General features: G+C 41.2%; 1 long non-coding RNA gene across 1 annotated transcript; it reads right to left on the reverse strand.

Moving 5' to 3' along the window:
* Window positions 1-16,066: 16,066 nt before the first annotated feature.
* Window positions 16,067-18,277, reverse strand: LOC132110248 (uncharacterized). The gene is made up of 4 exons (XR_009424628.1): window positions 17,939-18,277; window positions 17,167-17,236; window positions 16,866-17,045; window positions 16,067-16,285 (listed from the first exon to the last, which is right to left on the reverse strand). It is a non-coding gene; the product is annotated as an uncharacterized LOC132110248 (long non-coding RNA).
* Between the last annotated feature and the right edge of the window lie 4,499 nt (window positions 18,278-22,776).

Consider the following 22,776-nt stretch of genomic DNA (forward strand, 5'->3'; position numbering starts at 1 on the left):
GTCGCCTCTGGCTTGCTTAGTTGGGGTCACTTCATCTACAGTGATATCGTTGACTTGATTGCAAATAAATGCACAGACACTATTTAACTGAACAGAGATGACATCACTGAATCCAATGATGAACTGCCTTTAACTATCATTTTTGCATTATTGACACTGTTTTCCTAATGAATGTTGTTCAGTTGCTTTGACGCAATGTATTTTGTTTAAAGTGCTATATAAATAAAGGTGACTTTGACTTCAGATGTTACCTGCAGTTTTTACAATCTTTTTGGGGCAGGATAAGCGATATATTTAAACCGTTTAGGTGTGTGTGTCTGCTACACACTGCTGACACAGGTAACTGATCTAACACAAAATATAGCTTATTTCTTTATGAACATAATTATTCAGGAATTATTAACATGAACATGAACGTATTAGTATCAGAAATGTATTTGAATATATTACAATGAATAATACAATAGCCTCTGGTAATACTGCTCTATAATGAAATGGAAATAAATCCATATTGTGTATATAGTCATTTATTTCTCAGGATAAATTATGATGTGGATATTTTTACTGTCCTGATTGAGCAACACCTATTTCAGAATCTCCAAGATCACACAAATATATTTATTACCATTTCCATGTAAATGTTGTATACCAAATTAATAAATAATTTAACCACCATTTAAATTATTACCGTCTTCAAATAAATGATGTTAACGAAATTATTGTTTGCTACTGTACGAATAAAAACACTATAAATTATATAAACAATGAATAACGTACAAGGCAAATAAAGGTATAGATAGCATAAATCTTTCTTCAGATTTCAGAATGAGCACTTTGTTGTTATATATATATATATATATATATATATTATATATGTTGAGGTTGTGTCCGTCTGATGTTTATCATGTTCATTCATGATATTCACTACTGTAATGAATGTAGCTTTTTAATAAGAAGAGGAAATTCCTGACATTTAAAAAATAACCGTTTACATGCCTAGGGTGTTAGCATTGTAATAATGTAAAGAGATACTTCAGATTTGATCAGATTTCTGACTTGTTAGGTTTTCTCATTAAAATCATACGATTTACTATTAATTCAATAGAATGTCTATGCACACTAGGGATTACCAATATGGCGGCGTATGAGTAATCAGTCATTAATATGTCCTGTACACACATATATATATATATATATATATATATATATATATATATATATCCAATACACACATAAAATGTACACAGGCTGTTGAGCTCCACAAAACAAAGAAAATGCATATAAAACTTACCTGTTTGCCAAATATAAGAATCTGTGTCCTAGAGCAATCTGTGGCTGGAGGCGGCTGCACATTATTGTGAGCGTGCGTCGAGAAGGCTGTGCTTTAAAACAGCTTCACTTACTTAAAGCCTATAAGCTGCCTCCCTACTTTTGGGCTTCTGTGTTTGTGAAAAAAACAGTAGGTAATTTGGCCGGGGATTTTTATGGGGGTGTTGAGAGAAAAACAACCACTGTCAGAATAATGCTCATGATGAAATAAAAATAAATGGAAGGATTGCCCTCTGGTGGCTACTATAGGCACTGAATTCAATGCTGAACTGCCTTTAATATCATTTTGCATTATTGACACACTGTTTTCCTAATGAATGTTGTTCAGTTGCTTTGACGCAATGTATTTTGTTTAAAGTGCTGTATAAATAAAGGTGATTTGATTTGATTTGACTCTGGAAAACAGGTGTGATACAATTAAGGATACATTTTAGTGCACCCTCTTTTTTCGTTTTTAAATGTATTAATCGCTCACATATCTCCTGCAACAGGGATTTTTTTCATTTTATTTTTTGTTTTTGTTTTTGAGCAAGGTGCCACTGTCAGGGAGTCAAAAGATAATTACATCATCGTTAGAGTTGCCAGTTAACTTCAGAAATAGAAAATAAGGGCTAATTGAGAGTCTTTCTTTGATTCTTTATTTATAATGTTTATTCTTGAATAAAATAAGGCTAAGAATAAGGGACGATCCAAATATTTGTAATGATAATATATTTTTAATAATATAGGCCTATATCTGCCTGCAGTTAAAAAGTTAACATATTTGTTTTGCTTCAACAATATAGGCCAGTGCTTTTCAACCTGTGATGGTATTGCAGGTTGGCCGCCAATTACTATTAAAAGAAATAATAATATTGTTAATATATGTAAAAATAAATGTCTAAGTCATTACATAATAACATCATTTAATATATATATATATATATATATATATATATATATTTATATATATATATATATATATATATATATATATACATATATATATATATATATATATATATATATTAGGGGTGTAACGGTTCACAAAATTCACGGTTCGGTTCGATACGATACACTGGTGTCACGGTACGGTTCGGTACGTTTTAGATACAGCAAAAAGAAAAAATTGGCAGATAAATTTCCTTGATTTTTTAAAAATGTTTTATTTATTAAAACTAACAAAGTATGTTTTTTTTTTACATTGAACAATGATGGAGCTATTCTTTACCCATCTTCTATTGTGTTTTCTTAGCAGCATACTGTATAAAACAAAAACAGCTCCTTATAAAAAAATAAAAATGTTATATTATTGTAGTAGTTATGAACAAATACAAAGATGTAACTTTTTATATGGAACTCTATAACTCTTTATATTGAGTGTGTTTTTACTCAATTGGTTCTCTATAGGGCTTATGTTTTTTGGAACAAAGCAGGAATTACGGTCTGTCTGAAATGGGCTCGTGAAGGAATATTGTAACGGGGCTCAATTACATTAAGCATGTTCTTAAAACCTACGTTTTCCACTACAGAGTGGGCCTTTCACACAGGACGCGGTATGCGTGGCGCTTGCCGCTGGGTTCAGCGTTGCCCTTCAGATACAACGCGATTTGCGCTGCGCTGCGCTATGGCGTAGGCGGAGTTTTAAAAATTTTTAGCGGGAGCTCTATCATAGTCTGTTGTTCCTTGAATTGAGATATGTCTACATGACACAGCTTTCCTGACGATGTCCCTATACTACCTCAAACTTGTATCGTACAGCTCAGGAAATTCTGACACACACAGTACTGTTCATTCATTTTGATTTCCGTGCTTGTTTTGGATCCTATTGGTCGCGCTGGTAATCGTCACAGAGCGCAGCGGCAAAAGTTGAACTATTTTGAACTTTGACCGCGGCGTGCGCGCAAGCACGCAAATGATGCGCACCGCTGCGCTTGCGCTTTTGGTCGACGCAGCAACAAAATGTCCTTGCGCGGAGCAAGCCATTGAGATGAATGGGTTTTATAGCGCAGCGCCGCGCAGCGCCGCGCATACCGCGTCCTGTGTGAAAGGCCCATAAAGGCGCTCGCTCACTTACAGAGAATCCAAAGTGCACCCAAACACCAGACCTGTTGGTTATTGGAGGATCTTCTATTTCTGGTCTGTTAAACGCATTGGCCATTTTGCAACGAGCCTTCAGCGCGTACTGAGTGAGCGAGCGCCTGACTGAGTAGCCTAACATAAACTTATAAGTTGGTGTTTTTTTCTTCTTCGGGGGGTGTCAGGGGCATTGCCTGTTACGTTGTTTGGGTTATTGGGGTACCTTGTTGAACGCATATCTTTATATTTCACAATTTTTTATTTATTTTCCAAATATAATTAATTAGTCCATGAACCGTTCGGTCCATAATGCGTACCTCGTACCGAACCGAAAGCCTCGTACCGAACGGTTCAATACGAATACACGTATCATTACACCCCTAATATATATATATATATATATATATATATATATATATATATATATATATATATATATATAATTAAATAACAAAAATAAATATTGAACTGTAACTATGATTCCACTATTCAAGCTCGCTGATTGGTTTAAGAATAAACCACCAATTTATATTTTTGCTGCATATGCTACACGCATAGCACGAGAACAGAACAGACCGGCCATGTGCCTGTAACTCCAGGTTCACACACTGTCTGTGATGCGTCTTTTTTCCGAGCCCATGTTAATGGATCAGAGCATTCACAATGCACACGGTAAAAGGCTAGAAATAAAAACAAGTGAAAATAATTATCTAGCACATGAGCATTAATTCCACAGGAAAACCGCAGACTTGGAAACACTATGACGAATAGTAATGTCTGCAACAGACACGAACTCTGTCGGGGTGCGACCACAATAGCTTGAAGTTGTCTAATTTTGTACGATCTCCCTGCCACACACATGTGATTTATAGGCAACTTATATTTTTTCAACGCAATCATTTTTTAAAATCGTAGCATATTTAACCATGCAGCAAACCTTTTAAAATATTTTAATAAATTACTGAAAAAAATATAAATAAATGACTTTTTAAACAGTTTAGCTGATTGTATTAAGCATCCCTACCTTCCACCAAATGCATCGCAATTCATTTAACATCTTACCTGATTTGAATCGTCACATTTTTTTTCGATTTTCAACTGGCTCATGGTTAATCGTTATGTCTCTATGCCTGCGTGCATGCGAGGACGAGCGAGCGCGGGTTTGACTAGATGTATTTGGAGGTTATTGCTCAGGTCTCGTTCTGCGCATATCCAAATGTTTCCACATTCGCAATGTATCTGAATGTTAAACTATAATATATATATATTTTTTTTAATGTAAACTAGACGGAAAAGATCATCCTCTTCACATGAGCAAAAACGTCCTTGGCATAACAGCAGAGTGGACCGGTATACTAGGGTCTATTTAAACTGACCAGTCTTCTTCTTTCGTGTGTCGTCATCAAATGTCCAGCTCAGTAGAACTCAGCCACGTTCTCATCTCAGGTCCCACGTCGAAGAGGCCGGCCTCCGACGGTGGTTTATACAGTGGACAGGTGGTGATTATGTGCTCAGCGGTCTGTTCTGGCTCCCCACACTCACACACTGCTCTGTCCTCCAGGCCCCACTTCCTCATCGATGCTTTGTAACGTCCAACCCCAGTTCGCAGGCGGTTTAGCAGAGTCCATTGCCGGCATGGCAGATCCTCTCCTTCAAGAGCGCCTCCAGGGTCATAGATGTAACGGTGGATTCGTGAGGGCCCTGCTGACTCCCACTCCTGCTTCCAGGCTTCCGCGAGCCATGCCTCTGTAGACAGGTCATCAGGGATGGACCTGAGCAGGTTTTGTGCCGCCTTGTTGTACGGGTGGCGGGACTTCAGTCTATGAGGAGGCAGTGCTGTTGTGGTGGTATTGTGCAGGATATGCCAGTTGTATCTTTGGGCTTTCCTTGCAAGAGCGAGGGTAGCAGCCTCTCGTCGGAGGCCGGCCGGGGCAATTCCCGCTAGTGTTGGCAGATGGTAGACGGGGTAGATTTCAGGCAGCCAGTTATAGTCCGAAGGACGGTGTTTATGGCAATGTCGACTTTCCTGGCGTGTGGGCTTCTGCACCAGGCTGGGGCACAGTATTCAGCTGTGGAGAAGACGAGAGCTACTGTTGATATTTGAAGCACCTTGGCAGTTGCACCCCAGCTAGTACCAGCGAGACGTCGAATTATTGCGACCCTTGATGGCACTTTGGCCGTCACTTCTTCAAGATGTTGTTTGAATGTTAGAGATCTATCCAGGCGTACGCCAAGGAACCGTGGGGCTTGCTGGAACTCAAGGCGCTTGTTATTAACGAATATGTCCAGTTCCCGTCTGGCCTCACTGTTTGTTCAGGTGGTAAGCTGCTGCAACTGTCTTGCCGATGCTGAGCTGTAAACGCCACTCACGCAGGTAGGCTGCCAAGGTGTCCATGTCCTGGTTTAGGCTGGCCTGCATCTGCTCCCATGTTTGTCGTCTCGTCATAATGGCCAGGTGGAGATTGGCCAGTGGCTGTCCAACTAAGTTTGTTCCTTACAAAGGTTGCAAGTCCATGCTGTTTGCTGTGGGTAGACCCAGCAAGCTGGAAACCGGGCAGTTTGAGGATGTTATCACTGTCACGGTGTGTCTCCTGGAGGAAGATGGCTGCTACTTTGTGGGAGTCAGTGAGATGGTAGATGACTTCCATTTTGGCGGTGGTAAGGCCCTCTACATTAAGTTGGAACACCGACAGACCTTGGTACTCGATGGTCGGGATGGTCACTCGTCCTGACATGGACGCACCATGTCCCTTCGGTCTCTTGCACCTCGGTCTGCCAGCTAGATGATGACTGGTTGGCGACATTAGTTTCGCAAGCTGGTCTTGCACCATTTCTTGCTACTCACGGAGGAGGCCGCGTGAAGGCTGTCGTCATCTCCTCCAAAACTGACCAGTGTAACCTTATAAATGTTTGGTTGACTGTACTTTATTTTAATAATGAACAGACTGCGATGTAAGTTTGAAATTTGAATGCACTTTAGATGTTCTGTGTCATTTATAGCAAACACAAATGTTGCTGGATGCTATTGTGTTTGCAGCACTACTGTTATTTATTTTTTATATATTAAATTAAGCTACTTTATCACTGTTGCCACGGGTGGCCTTTCATGTCCGCGAGTTGAAGCAACCCCAATAACCTGGTATTTAGCCCCTGGAATTAGAGATGTTCCGATACCCTTTTTCTCTTCCCGATACCGATTCCGATACCTGGGCTCAGGGTATCGGCCGATACAGAGTACTGATCCGATACCTGGGTGTGTATCTGTATATACAGCTGTATATACTATTAGCCCTGTGTAAATTGCTAGAATTATTTGATTGTGTGCTTCAGACTTATCCATTAATAAAACATGAACAAATACATGGTGAACTACTGTATTTATTACAGTACTTTTATTATCTGACATGAATTTGACAGTAACATTATTTATTTTCTTAAGTGAAAAAGAACTTCAAATGCAGCCAAAAATCTAACACCGCAAACTAAAAAAGATATTTTAGTTTTACAATATAACTGTATAAAAACTCCAACAAATAAGTCTAGGAATATAAAAACTATATATTAATCCGATAATCTCTTTACAACAAAACAAGTAAAAAACAAGCAACCATCTAGGCATAATTATTATTATTAATAGAGACGTATTATTATTACTACAAAGAGACATAGCTAAATCTACTGTAGGCTACAACAGTAGCTTAATATATTGTCAATTTACTCACCCTAAACCCGAACAGTTTTCTCAAATGAAACGGTATATTCTCATGAAGTGACGGTTTATGCGTTCGTGTCCTCATTAAGAGACACACAGCAGAGACTACAAAACAGCGAGCTCCGGCGTCTGCGCCCGTCACCCACAGAGATGTAGAATTTGCAGGAGTAATATTTAATAATATTTTGCAGTTTAATATTCACAGACACTAGTATATATATTCGGCTACAGTCTGGAGCCCTGCGCTTAGACTAACACGGAAGTGACTGAACGCTGTTGCGGGTACCGAATATACTCGAACTTACTACCGGTACTACAGAGACGCTGGTATCATCACATTTTCTCTTCAGGAACTCGAGCTGCGTCGAAAACGCTTTGAGGAACGCGCCCAGCGTGATCGACTCTGAATATCGTGTGTAATCAGTCCAATGGAAGAGCATGACGTCACAGGCGTCCGTCTTATGAGTCTTATTTACTGTTGTCTGTCCAGTTAAGAGCTCCTAGACATGCCAAAAAGCATGGCTAAAGTTAAGCACTCTGATTGCGATTCCAAATTGCTTTATAGGTCGTGTGTTCCTCCCTGCCCGAGATATATAACGGGTGGGGATACACACAGCCTGTGCGTGGTTTGCCTGGGTTCGAAACACGCTGAGTCGGCTCTCGAGGGGGCCGACTGCCAGCACTGTGAGCGTATGTTGGTGCGAAAAATCAACTGAACCGCAGAGAAGCAAGCTTGATGAACGCTTCCCGCGCGAGTCAGCCACCTCCGAGCCGGGGCCTTCCATTTTTTCCCGACCTGCACAAAGAGATCGCCAGGTCGTGGAAACGTCCATTCTCGGCCCGCCTCTACATACCCTCGTCTGACTATTATGGAAATGTAGTGGGGATGGGAGAGCACGGTTATAGAGCGATGCCCCGGGTGGAACAGACGCTCGCGAGCTATCTGTCCCCTGGCGCGGCATCATCTCTAAAGGCCCCGGCATTGCCCTAAAAAGCCATTGAGAACAATGTCGGAGGGTATCCGGCTGCAGGTCAGGCTGGTTTGTGTCTGCACACCATGGTGGTGTTACAGGCGTACCAAGCCGACCTGCTTAAGGAGCTAGATGAGGGAGAGGAGATCAAGTCTCATGATATTTCAGAGCTGAGAAGGACCGCTGATCTCTCCCTCCGCGCCACCAAGGAGACCGCCCGAGCGATTGGGCGGTCCATGGCAGCTATGGTGGCCGCGGAGAGGCACTTATGGTTGACCCTGTCTGATATCAAAGAGCGGGACAGGGTCTGCCTATTGGACGCCCCGATTCAGCCGACTGGCCTGTTCAGCGACGCAGTCAGTTCTGTTGTCGACAGGTTTCAGGAGGCCCACAAACAAGCGGCGGCGTTCCATAAGTTCCTCCCTCGTCGCTCCATCAGGGCATCTGGGAAGGAGATGACCCAGCCGCACCATAGCTCCTTGCATCGCGAGGCCCAAAAACAGAGCGTCGCCTCTCGTGCTCCTCCGCGTTGGGAACAAGAGTCCCAGTGACGCTCTCGGCCGAGGTCTTCTAAGCCCAGGCTAGATCTCAGGGCAGTTATTGAAGCCAAGAAGTCCTCGGCCAAGAAACCCTGACGCCAAAGGCCCGGGGTTTCAGAGGGCAGCCTCTGCTGGGGTAGAGCGGTACACACCGCAGTACACGGTGCCCGTCCCGCCTCAGCGCCCTCTGAGGCCCGGTCTGCCAACACTGCCAGTGTTCCAGGGCGCAGCGGCCCCGAGCGAGCATCGGTCTCAGTATTCTCCGCCCATGCGCTTAGCGGAGCTGAGACGCTCGCCGCCCCTGCCGGGGTCTCTTACACCTGAAGTCAGTCTCGAGAGACTGATTCCCTTAGTAGATTATTTAGCAGCGTGGAAACTACTGCCAAATGTATCTCGTTGGGTCCTGCACACAGTAGAAAAAGGCTACCGTATTCAGTTCGGCTCCGGGCCGCCAATATTCATTGGGGTCGTTCAGACGATAGTCGGCCCCAGGCAGGGTCTGGTTATGGAACAGGAAGTGAAAACCCTATTAGAGAAGGAGGCCATCGAGGTGGTCCCTCCTCAGGACAGGGAGTCCGGATTTTACAGCCGGTATTTCATAATTCCAAAGAAGGATGGGGGGCTGCATCCGATTATAGACTTGAGGGTCTTAAATCGTTCAGTTATGAGACTGAAGTTCAGAATGCTCACAATCAAGCATGTTGTAGCTCAGATCAGGTCCGAGGACTGGTTTGTCACAATAGATCTCAAAGACGCATATTTTTACATCTCCATCCTTCCACAACACAGGAAGTATCTGAGGTTCGCTTTCGGGGGCAAAGCCTACCAATATTGAGTAATTCCCTTTGGCCTTGCACTCTCACCCCGCACGTTCACAAAATGTGTAGATGAGGCTCTGGTCCCCCTACGAATGCAGGGCATCCGCATTCTCAACTATATCGACGATTGGTTGATTTTAGCTCAGTCAGAGCAGGTTGCGGCTCGGCATCGAGATGTCGTTCTCGCACATATGGGGGAGCTGGGTTTGAGACTCAACGCCAAGAAGAGTGTACTTTCTCCGGTTCAGAGAACAACCTATCTAGGCGTAGTATGGGATTCGACCACGATGCAGGCCCGATTGTCCCCTGCTCGTATCGAGTCGATCCTCATCTCAGTCGAGAGAGTCAGAGAAGGCCAGTCACTCACTGTCAAACAATTTCAGAGATTGTTGGGTCTGATGGCAGCTGCGTCCAACGTGATACCTCTTGGCCTGCTGTACATGAGCCCCCTACAGTGGTGGCTCAAGACCAAGGGATTTTCCCCGAGGGGCAATCCACTTCGCACTATCAAGGTCACGCGGCGCTGCTTCCGTGCCTTAGACATGTGGAAGAAACCTTGGTTCTTGAATCAGGGCCCGGTGCTGGGAGCTCCTTGTCGCCGTGTGACACTAGCGACGGACACATACCTCACCGGCTGGGGTGCAGTCATGAGTGGCCACCCTGCCCGTGGTCTGTGGAGCGGTCGCCATCTAACGTGGCATATCAATTGTCTAGAAATGCTAGCAGTTTATCGTGCACTGAAGCACTTCCTCTCAGACCTGAGGGGTCACCATGTGTTGGTGCGCACCGACAACACATCGGTGGTCTCTTACATCAACCACCAGGGATGTCTGCATTCGCGCCCTTTGTACAAGCTGGCGCACCAGATCCTGGTGTGGTCCCAGAGCAAACTCCTCTCATTAAGAGCAGTATATATTCCTGGGAAATTAAATATGGGGGCAGACATACTGTCGAGGCAGGGGCCGAGGCCCGGGGATGGAGACTTCACCCAGAGGTGGTGAAGCAGATATGGAGAGTTTTTGGCAGGGCTCAAGTAGACCTATTTGCTACTCTAGAGACATCACAATGTCCCCTTTGGTTCTCTCTAGTTCATGCAGCTCCTCTGGGACTGGACGCTATGGTACAGACCTGGCCAAGGCTTTGTCTGTACGCATTTCCCCCTATCGCTCTGCTCCCGGGAGTTCTGGCGAGAGTACACCGGAACGGGGCACGTCTGTTATTAGTAGCCCCGTTCTGGCCGGGCCGAGTATGGTTCTCAGATCTAGTCTTGCTCCTCGACGGCTCTCCGTGGGAGACACCGATCAGGACAGACCTACTCTCGCAGGCGCAGGGTACGATACTTCACCCTCGCCCGGAGCCGTGGAAGCTGTGGGTGTGGCCCCTGAGGGGGCACAACTGTTAGCAGCTGGTCTCTCAACTGAGGTTGTTGAGACCCTCCTCCAATTCAGAGCTCCCTCAACGAGGAAACTGTATGCCCTGAGGTGGAATCTCTTCACCTCATGGTGCAGAGACCGCCTGTTAGACCCAGCAAACTGCCCAGTTGGTACAGTTCTGGAGTTTCTACAGGCTAGGCTCTCTGCAGGGTTGACCCACTCCACGCTGAAGGTCTACGTGGCGGCCATTGCGGCCTACCACGCCCTTCTCGACGGCCAGTCTCTGGGAAGACACCCCCTAGTTACACGTTTCCTCCGCGGTGCACTGAGGCTGAGACCTCCAGAACGGTCCAGTATTCCCCCTTGGGACTTGGTTGTGGTGTTAGAGGCAATGTGCAAACCCCCGTTTGAACCTATCCAAGATATCTCAGACAGACATCTCACACTTAAAACCTCCTTTCTGTTGGCTATTACCTCTATGCGGAGAGTGGGAGATCTTCAGGCCCTCTCTGTGGCCCCTACTTATCTTGAGTTTGCACCGGGCATGACCAAAGCGTTCATATACCCTCTAGCGGGATATGTTCCTAAGGTTCCCTCTATTACACCACGACCTGTAGTGCTGCAGGCCTTCTGTCCTCCTCCCTTTCGGGAGCCTGACCAGGCGAAGCTAAATTGTATGTGTCCAGTTCGAGCGCTGGACGCATACGTCCACAGAGCTGCCCTGTGGAGAAAAACTGACCAATTGCTTGTATGCTACAGTCCCCCCAAGAGGGGTTCTCCTGCTTCTAAGCAGACTATTAGTCGTTTGATAGTCGAGGCTATCAACGTCAACTATGAGTCCTCTGGTCGTCCCCCGCTGTCGGGAGCCAAGGCTCACTCTACTCGGGGTATGCCGGCCTCCAAGGCCTTCCTAGCAGGTGTATCCATGCGGGACATCTGCAATGCTGCGGGGTGGTCCACGCCCTCTACATTTGTTAAACTCTATAGATATGCCAGTCACTCCAGGCGCTTCTGTCCTCCTGTCCTGAGCTGTGCTCTTCAGATACACACTAGGCAGGGGTTTGGTAGTCTGGCGGCGTTGGTACTCGTTCCCCAAAGCGTTTTCGACGCAGCTCGAGTTCCTGAAGAGGAACGTCTCTAGGTTACGTATGTAACCCTAGTTCCTCGAGGGAACGAGACGCTGCGTCTCGGAGCCATATCCCCAGCACCCCTGCCGGCGCTTGCTGGTACTCGAAGCTGACGCAAGCTGCGTGGCACGTGCTTTTATAGCTTCCTGGTCGCTTACGTCACCCCGCCGGTGACATCACGCTCTTCCATTGGACTGATTACACACGATATTCAGTCGCTCACGCTGGGCGTGTTCCCCAAAGCGTTTTAGACGCAGCATCTCGTTCCCTCGAGGTACTTGTGGCATCCCTAGTTGCCGTTTTACTGTCTGGTTGGTCCAGCCTGAAATACTGCTAAACAGCGGACATACTGCACTGATCTATAATATATAAGCGGCTTCACTGTCTGTTGGCAGTTTAGAACGCGATGAGCGATCCAGTCATATATAGATCAGTGCTGCTAACGCGTTTTCATTTCTTCTTTGCTGCTCTAAACAGGGGTTGCTTGTGGCAACACAGCACAACTTCCTGTGTTTGCAATGCATTCTGAGCAGCGAAGAAGAACCGCGCAGCGGTAAGGCAAAGCTAGCGGTCATAACTAGGTCTTGATTAAGAAAATGGTATCGGATCGGTATATGGGTTCATGTACTCGCCAATGCCAGAATTTGTTGTGGTATTGGTGATATTTCGGATACTAGTATCGGAACCGGAACAACTACCTGGAATGCAAATTTTACCAGGACACCTGAAAACCCTCTCTGTTAAGCAGGTAACGTTTTTATTGCTAACATAGCGAATTTATAAAAAATACATTGGCATCATCTGTATTAAAGAGAAAGTAATCACTTCATCTGATGTTTAAGTGAATGAATTAGCCTCGACAGCCTTACTTACTGGAGATCCACAACTGTTGACTTTGTTCTCTCTCATCGTCTTGTGTGTGTGTATAGGTGATGTAAAAGAGAAAAGCAGGCATTTGGAGACAGACCAAAGTACTGTGAGTCAAGGGAGGGGAAGGCTCAGAATGTTTCTAAACCTAAAACACATTTTTGTCCTGTTTGCGTTGCTTTACTAGTTAGAAAAGTATTTAAAGTATAAAGCATTGTTATTTACAATACACAGCATGGTTTTTTTAAATCATATTTTTAGGGGGGACAATTCTCAGATGGGGGGCTCCTGTCCCCCTGGGATTTCCACCTATGCTGTGGATTATTTAATTAAATTTTTTTGTTGTTGTCTGTGACCTTATACAATTTTGGTCGACCAAACCTCTTCTGGTCTACTATTAGGGGGGAGCCCTTATCGTTTCACAAAACTAAAGCCAGAACATTCTATTTTTGTTTTAAATGTCAAATTATACAATCTAATTTAGATTTTAAAAACTGCTTATGTTGCATGTATTCGGCATCTTTGTTTGGTTTGTAATTAAAATGCAATGGATATGGATAGAGCACAGGTAGCCTTTGTTTATATGAAGACTTTTATTTGATTAGATTTAGGGTTTGTTGGAACACTTCAATTTAGTTTTGTTATTTGTCATATTTCTGTTTCACAAAGAAATGTGCAGCATTTTGTCCAAGAAATTATAAAAGGACACCTTTTCATTTATAATTTGTCTTCAATCTAAGAAATCTGAGAAAATTGAATCGTGAAATCTGTATCGTGACTCAAATTGTGAGTTGAGTGAATGGTTACATCTATAACCGATATTTGTCATTATTTAATATATCGGCATCGTCCGATGTCCGTGTTTAGTTGCGCCGATTTAAAGTCAGGCACGTCGGCAGGCAGCCCCATGAAGTTACTCAACTGCATTTGTGAGAAATTCTGCCTGGACACATGTGAGAAAATCGAGCCGAGAGATCTCATAAAAAGCCAAATGTCTCACAATCATAACAGACAGGTATGCATTTGTATGCACTAGATTTGGTATTTGTGCAAAGGTTACATGCAATTTGTTGGATGGTATGTATTTATTTGTGAAATACCACTTAGGCTTATTTATATTTGTAAAACACAATATTACTCAACTGCGTTTTCGCTCAAATTGACCTTTGTATTTGAACATTGTTTTCTGTTTGTCTGCAAGTCCAGTTTTCCTTTACAAAGCAGATCAAGTTTGTTTGCAAAATGCTGGATTTGTTTGTTTAATTATGGCACAAAGTTCGTTCCATATACGGCTCACTGTGAAGCAGGAGCAGCTGCAAAGGATTTAGCTTGGTCTTAAAGCCTTCAAGCGCCTACGTTCACAAATAGTAATGATTTTTGCAAAAATGATGATTAATTATCAATTGATAATTTGTCATTATTATGGTCTTGTGAAAATAGTAATATGGGCTGCAAGAAAATAATGAATAAAAAGAGTAGGGCTGCTGTGAGGGCAGACGTGTTTTAACCCAGTAACATGACAACACACCGGTCATCACAGCCAAAACACAGAACGAATTCAGTTCAGCTGGAGGGGGTTGGGGTTTTTGGGGGGTAGATCTGTATAATTTTTGGGGGTCGAGATAAAGGCGTGAATTTCTTGCCCTTTCATATGGACAGTGTCTTATGAGGGTTTAGATAGAACAAACACCTGTCATTTTGGTTTTAGAATAACGTTGAAGAAAGATTTTGATCCACTTCAGATGTTGATTACTGTATAGTGCAATATAGTTTATTAGTTATTATAACTTAATTTCAGACGAAGTTGCCTTAACTCAAAAAAAGAAAAAAAAAAAAGATGCAAACTGTTGCATTAATTTTATTTGTTGCGCCCATACAATATTTTTAAGAATGTGAAATATAAATTCTCTCAGAATGTAGCCTATTCATAACCAATATATTGAACCAACTCTTTATGTTTTTCTAAATCCCAAACAGAGTCCAGACATCAGTAAAGTATCCGTCTATCAACATGTTTTATCACTGTAAAAAATGTTCCTGTAAAATAACAGTAAAGAGCTGGCAGCAGAGACGCCAGAAGTATACCGTTATTTTTACTGTATTCATACCTAAAATTACTTTACGGTAGTAGTCTGTAAACCAGAAAAATGGTATGTTTCTGTATTTCTATAATTTACAGTAAAGAGCTGGCAGCAAAGACGCCAGCAATATACCGTTATTTTTACGGTATTCATATGTAAAATGACTTTACGGTAGTAGTCTGTAAACCAGAAATACAGTATATTTCTGTAGTCACACTGTTAAATGATTTCACAGTCTAATATAGTAAAAAAAGCAGTATATTTGTGTGATTTATTTGGAAAATAAAATAATATTGATTAGATTGTTACTTTAACTACTGCACATCTACTGCGCCTGTCTACAGTAAACTGTGAGAAGTTAAAGTAACAACCTAAACACTATTATTGTCATTTCCAAATAATCACAAAGAGGTGCTGAATTATTTTCACTGTATTATAAATACCATCAATTTAGAAGTTTCCTAAAATATCAGTCTTCATTGATATTTAAAATACCAGACTCCCAATGAACTCCTGGACTAAAGACAATTGGTTTAGAATTATTGTGAATATTATGCAAAATAAGCAATAAAAACTTCAAAATCAAATATCTTTATTTAAAATAGCAACGTCAATGTCAACATGAATACAAAAAAAAAATAAAAAGGAAGAAAAATAAACCCTGTTGGACGATGCAGAGAAGAGCTTTCTAGTAGCAAACAGAAACAGTAGTGTCTGCTTTAGACTAGGGCAATAAACTTACATTCTTAAATTGCAGAGACTGCCCCTAATCCTTACCAAATGTGAAGGGCATAAACTATAGTTGACTTTTTTTTAATTATTATTTAAGACAAGTTTGAACACTTAACAAATTCTTGTCATAAGTGATTTATCTTACCTAGTAATTTAAGTTTTACTTTGAATAACACAATAGGTCTAAGAAAAGGACCAAGGCAACAAATACAAATCATTAGCAATATTTGGAAAACTAAACTATTAAGACTGTTTAAGGAACATTAAGACCTATTTGTTACATGAGTAAGAACATTCAGCATGCAAGAATCTTTGGCACATTTTGGGGATTTATATTTGTAATCTGCAATATATACTTTCATAATAACATTTGAACATATGCAGAATTGGCAACATTTTGAAAACATACCTAAGAACATTTTGAAAATGCGCATTAAGGCCATTTTGAAACTAGAACATTTTAGCAGGATGAATCAATAATATGCATCAATAAAAACATTTAGGGATGAAACTGTAAGGTAGGCTACTGTGCCACTGCAAGCTAGACTTGCAGGTTACCTCTTAAAATTGTCCTGTGAGGTAGGCTTGTGTTTTTACATCTCAGTTGTTGATCCAGGAGAGATGATCATCACTTTGGTAGTTACTGTTCCTCTGTGCAGCATTATTCCAGTACTTCCACTGTCAAAAAACAACAAATATTCATAATAATAAATAAACTATACAACCAGGAATGTACAGCATACACTCCAAGCTAATGCTTATAAATTTAATAATAGCAGTTCTCTTGTGGCTTAATGTGACAATGCCATAGTGTCAAAACAAAGAGAGAAAGATTATAGAGCTCATTTTGACCTTTGTCCCTCTCTCTGGATTTATTCCAATGAAGCGACTGAATTCAAAATAGTCTAAGATCAGAGTGTGGTTGCAAAAAAATACTGTTTTTAGTACATGCAATTGCATTGCATTGCACAAATAGAGTGGATTGAATGACATCGAATGGAACTATAATGAAGCCTATACCCTGTGTGTGTGTGTGTGTGTGTGTGTGTGTGTGTGTGTGTGTGTGTGTGTGTGTGTGTGTGTGTGTGTGTGTGTGTGTGTATGTATGTAGATGTGTGTGTGTAGATGTGTGTGTGTGTAGGTGTGTACTGAGACTTGAAATGAACAGTACTAATACCATTTTATGCAAAAAAATACCAACACATTAATTTAATTGTATATATCCATATAATGACGACAGGGAATGAAGGGGGTTTACCTCTGAATGAATTCCAGAGTGCAGGCTGCCTCTTCTTGATACTGAAGGTTCAATATGTAGTAGATTGCAAACATAGCAGTAAGTCCCATTGCAAAGTTGGTGTGATGCCCTCAGAGATTACACGTCCCTCAAAGGTGATCATCCAACCCTTAATTGTGACTTGCCCTGTTGCACCTGAAACTTCAAGTCATAGCAACATGGGAATAATTGTTACCATGTGTAAACATTTGTAAACTCAAGATGAATGGCCGATATGATATACAATGTGTCTATCAATTAATATAAATTAAATGTATATTACCAGGCAATATCAGGCGAGGAATTGCAGGAAGACTGAGAGTTGTCTCAACGTCAGCTGCAGTGGCAGACACCTGAAGGGAACAAATAATTATCCTTACCATTATAAGATTTTGAAAAAGAAAATTTATATAAAGAACAATAATTAGTAAACACTAGGGTAGAGTAACCTAGAGGCGAATGAGGTAGGCTTCTGAAGTTCCTACAATCAAACTGCTAAATAACAATTTAATTTTTACAGGTCTTGGGGAGATCTACTGCAGACGTCTAAAACGCAGTATGAACCCTTTTGGGGCTCTAGAGGGAATTGCACATTATATGATAAATTGCCTCCAGGAATGTCACTCAGTGGTCAAGTTGCATTGTGGATAATGTAGGCACCAGGTTTTGAAAAGGAAGAAGAATGTGGAATAAAAAAGTTAAAACTTGTGTTTCGGCTGTATTGATTTGATTATTTGCTTTTAAAACATTCAACACTGTCATAGTAGGGCAAAGAAGACAAGTTAAATACTTTTTAAAACCTTACACCTACTTTACCCATAATGCAATTTAGCAACTGTGTGACAACATGGAGGTAATTTATCAGCTTACACACAGCTTGCTCTAAGGTACAAAATAATTTACACTTCTGTTTTCACATATGTAGTAGTACTCCCCAAAACTAGTACACACATTAGGCGTCTGGACACTGAAGACTGGTGGAGTCACCCTTTAAAACAGAAAGAAAGAAAGAAAGAAAGAAAGAAAGAAAGAAAGAAAGAAAAAATAAAACTTACATCTGTAAGAAGGATCAGCCCAGTTATGTCCTCTCCAAAGTGTGCCATGAGCAGCTGAACAACACGAAGTGCCATCTCATTATCTTCACCATTAGAGAGGATATCCTTGACATTTCTGTTGGTAGGTTTTCCCCTGAAGTATTCTGTGATGGCTGTTCCACATTCCTCCATGCTGAGTTCCAAGCTACGAAGCACATTGATGTCTGTGAGCAACTCAAAATGTGCGTATATATACCTTGGCGTGAAAAGAAAAGGCCATTTGCTTTTCAAATCTTCAATGTCAGGTGGTGGAACTGTATTTATATGGCGACGTTGTAGAGAGAATGTGAGCTCCATTAGATTTTTAACTTTTAACTTTTAATTAGCTCTTTCTGCTCCACCTGCTCCCTCCTGCCTATAAATCTCCTCCAGTCTCTGGCGGTGCTGTTCCACAGTGTCATCAGTTTCTTCTGGGGGCCGCTCTGGCTGAAATCGTGTACATCCATATGTGTCAGTTGGACCCCTCTTGGCTGTAGAGGATCGGTGGAATGAGAAGCTTCCATCATGGTTCACATTCTCAATGCGGTTTTTCAATTGAATCAAAAGTGATGTGTAACCTCCACACAGAAGTGACCCATCTGGTGCAATATCAGCAAAACTCTTTGGGTACTGCCTGATGATATTTCGAACCACAGCATTGTGCGCGAGTGGTGTTAGCCTCATACCTTCTCATTTCATCCGCGAGTACTCGTACCATCTGGCGTCACTCCATTGGTTTAGGTCTCTTGCCATCTGCAATTGCAGAACGAATTTCCGGTGGCATTTGTTCCCAAGGGACCTGGAAGTTTCTGGCCATGTTTTCAGTATCTGAGATGTGGAAGGTCTGTTGCTTGGTTCACTGTTTCGTGACTGGCTTGAACATGAAGAAATGGCTAATAGCTGTGATGAGCTAGAATTAGGTGGAGTGCATAATGTTGGTGATGAAGACCCAGACACCGACCAATCACTACTCATTGGTGACGAAGTTGGAATGACTAAAAAACAATGTTTCTAAAAAACAAACAAAAAAAAAATTTTGCGCACATAACTAATAAGCTATATCAGAGTCACTGCAGACATTTGGCCAAAAGTCTTCTAAACTCTCATTATATTAGGCATATTTGAAAAGTTCAAAGGTGCATTATATAGTTTCAGAAAAAGAAATTCCACAACTGAATAAACAAGAGAATATAACAAGAAAATGTCACACTAGATTAAACATACATTACCTAATTTGAATGCATCCAAGAGTTTTCTGCACTGGATAACAGGTAACAGATCAGCAATGTCTTCCTGTTGTACATATTAAGTCTTCTTTTGACTCCAAGCCGGAGCTCTGAAGTTTCGATATTATTTGCCACTGAGTCTCTTCAGACAGATTTGGCAAGGTCTTGCAGATGATCTCTTGATCTCTAGATTCTCCTGATTAATACAACAGTAGATTCTCTGCATCAGTGTGAGGCTGTAAACACCCATGTCAGGAATACGCAGGGCACGATACTTTTCTGCTATAAAATATACTGTTGAATCCTTATGAACGAGAACCACTTAGATTTTTCCAGTAACAAGCCCCTCATCATCATCATCAATCACAATGATCATGTTCTTTCTGTATTTTGTCCCCTTCACAGTCACTTCATTGGCTACCAGAGTGTTTGTGGACTCAAAATTGTGATGTGCAACTGCTCCTATGATTACATCATTGTAGTCATCTGAGAAAAACTGTATGCCCCTCTCCACTGAAACATCTGGAGGGAAGAAAGTACCTGCACTCAGAAAGGCCTGCAGAAGCTGATGTCTCTCTGCAAGAGTAGAACATGGATTCTTAAAGTTGCGCAATTTTCTCAAACACTGCTTAAAACATGTGTGTTTGCTCTCGAATCTTAAAGTCCAAAGGGGAATAAGTGGCCCAAACTGGATAATGAGCTCAGGATAATGCCTGACATAATGATGTTTGGGCTTCAGTGGTTTGTCAGGAAAAGTTTGAATTTGGCAAAGTAAATATTCATCAATCAGAACTCTTAGGTAGGCTATCTGGCCATTTTAAATTGCAGGTGCACCACTGAGATCCACGATTCAACTCAAGATAGCTAAACATTTTATCCACCTTAACAAGATGGTTAATGTACAGTGTCAGATCAGAGGATACAATACCTTCAAAAAGATTGTGGCCAAGACATGGAAGCAACCCTGGCTGACATACATGGAAGTATTTGAGCGTATTAAACGCGGAGTCAAATTTAACACCTCCACTAGATGTAGTCCTTCACTGCTCTGAACATGACCACTAAATGGCTGCACTGTACGTGTTGTGCTCTGGATAAGAGGATCTGCATGGAATGCGTCTCTGTTGATATCACAATATTTGCAGAAGTGTGAACTCTTGCTGAAGATCTCCACAAAGCCTCCTATGTTATGTGAGCCTAGGTTGTCACCTGCAATGGCACACAAAGTTCCCTTGTAAACATTTCCATCAGACAGGGTAACATCATTGAGCTCAAGATCTTTAAGGTCATTAACAAGAGTGCCCATAACCAAGTCTTGACCAAAATACTTTAAATCGTGTTCTTTACAGAGAAGAGCAAGTTGCATTTGATCAGTGCTGGATCTGTTGTGTGGCATTAAATCTGCTAGAGTTAGATACACTGCAAGAATCTTATGTTTTTTCTTTCCAGATCCCAGTGGGTTTACCACTTCAAATGCATACTGATAAAGGATCAAGCTCAGTGATGAACTCTCCGTCTGGAAGAGCACATTCTCAGACATATCTTTGCCATCCCACACATCCTTAAGAATATCCTTCAAACCATACCCTGCAAAACCAAACCTGCACTGATTGGCAATGGAATAGAGAATCAATTGTCTGTTTAATAGGAACATACTGGACAAAACACTCTTTGCCTGCCTCATTCTGACCTAGACAGATCTGAACTGGCTCAACATAGTTGAAGCTGTTCTTGAAAACTGTTTTTCTTTTCTGATCAGTTTTCAGTGGCCGAGTGTTGCAGGTCCTAAAGAGATCCTCAGTTTTCATGACTTCAATCACATTGTTTGTGTCTGCTTCAGAAATGCCAAGTGTAATCAACTTCTCTTTGAGTTTAAAAAGCAAATGTGACTGGCTTATATCATGTATTATCTGAAAATCTTCAATAATTGTTTGGATGACAGAGGATGGAAGCAAACACTTTGCTTGCAATTTCAAATAAAAATGTTGGGCTAAATTTTTAAAGAACTGTGATTCATCAGCAATTTCTGGGTAAATCTCTTGTTCATCACCTTCATCACTGGGAGGATCATTCTGCATATCAGACTGATCTTGTTCACTCTCATGGGAAACACCAGGATTAACAATTTCCTCAGCACCATTTTATGTTTCCGACACATGTGTGATGTGAATGTGGATACAAACGTAAAGCTTTTGCTACAGTGTCTGTAAGGACACACAACTTTTTTCCCCTCTCTAATGTGTGTTTTCAAATGAGAGTAAAATGCAGTCAAAGTCTCACACCTTGCACTGCAGATATCAACATGACATGTTAGTTCAACACCAGACAAAGTAGGCCTAACTACACGTTTGTTATGTCTGTAAATGTGACACTTAAATGTTGAACATTTTTGAAAAGTCTGACTGCAATCTGGCAAAACACACTTTAAGGTTAAATTAGGTGTTTTTTTATGAATTCTCATGTGCCTTATGTATGTCACTATTGTGGCACAGTTATGACAACAGATCTGACAGGGGAACATTTTGTTATTGCCCAATGGTAAATTCCTTGTAGATGCAAAATATTCATGCATATCATGCATTAGTCTTGATTACGGCTGCTGGCTGATTTTTTGTGAAACCGTATCAGTCTTCATTCAGAAATGTTTAACCTTAACCGAGTTGCAATGTTAATATTGTGAAAGAAAAACCACAGATGATGCAAAACGCTTTGACAAAGCCTATACTCTAAAACAGTTGAGAAGTTGGCTGTTTGAGACGCGCAGAGACAGATAAATAAACAAAAATGCATTCACAAAGAGTCCAGAAAGACTCCAATTCACACCAATAACAAGATTTGTTATGAAGATAAAATATGTAGACAAATAAGAATAAATGCTGCGCGTCGGACTCAGCATCATGCGCGCTGCGCAAATCTTGCCCTCTGATACTATTTTACACATCTGCATTTAAATGCTGCTGCTATTTTTTTATTTTATTTTTTACTTTATATGAAAGCAAGTAAAGAAGGCTCCCTTTAAAATCACTGAAGTTGTCAATTAATGAAGCTCTTTTTTTCTACATCCGTGTGCATTCTGTTGATTAAGTGAAATATGAAGACCATTTATTAATCAGTCCATTCTTTAGAGTTTCAATAATTTAGTTAAATCATGCAGGTTTAATTTATTTGTTTCTTTTTTTAATTAGGCCTTAATAATGGGAGTGAAATTATACAGTGTCTCACGTTTCACTAAAATAAAGAAAATTATTTATAAAACATGCAACAATTTCTTAATCGGTGTACAGACAGATATGTATTTTCCAAGAAGTTATCTGTCAAAACAAAGGACAGGTAACAAATAACAAAGTAGTGCGTGACAAAAATGTTTCATTGAATTTTAAAATATAAATTAATATAAATTAATTTATCTAGTTTAATTAGGCCTAATATGTGAGAATATTGACATTTTGCATATAAATCCGTGTAGCCTAGCCTAAAATAGACCACTTTTAATGCTTCGATGCAAAGTAAACCACAATTTCTATAGAATGATATAACACATAATTCATATAATATAAATAATACTGCACACCTATTAAATGTCAAATCTAAAAT

The sequence above is a fragment of the Carassius carassius genome, chromosome 29 (genome assembly GCF_963082965.1).
Source record: "Carassius carassius chromosome 29, fCarCar2.1, whole genome shotgun sequence".
In the NCBI taxonomy this organism is placed as follows: domain Eukaryota; kingdom Metazoa; phylum Chordata; class Actinopteri; order Cypriniformes; family Cyprinidae; genus Carassius; species Carassius carassius.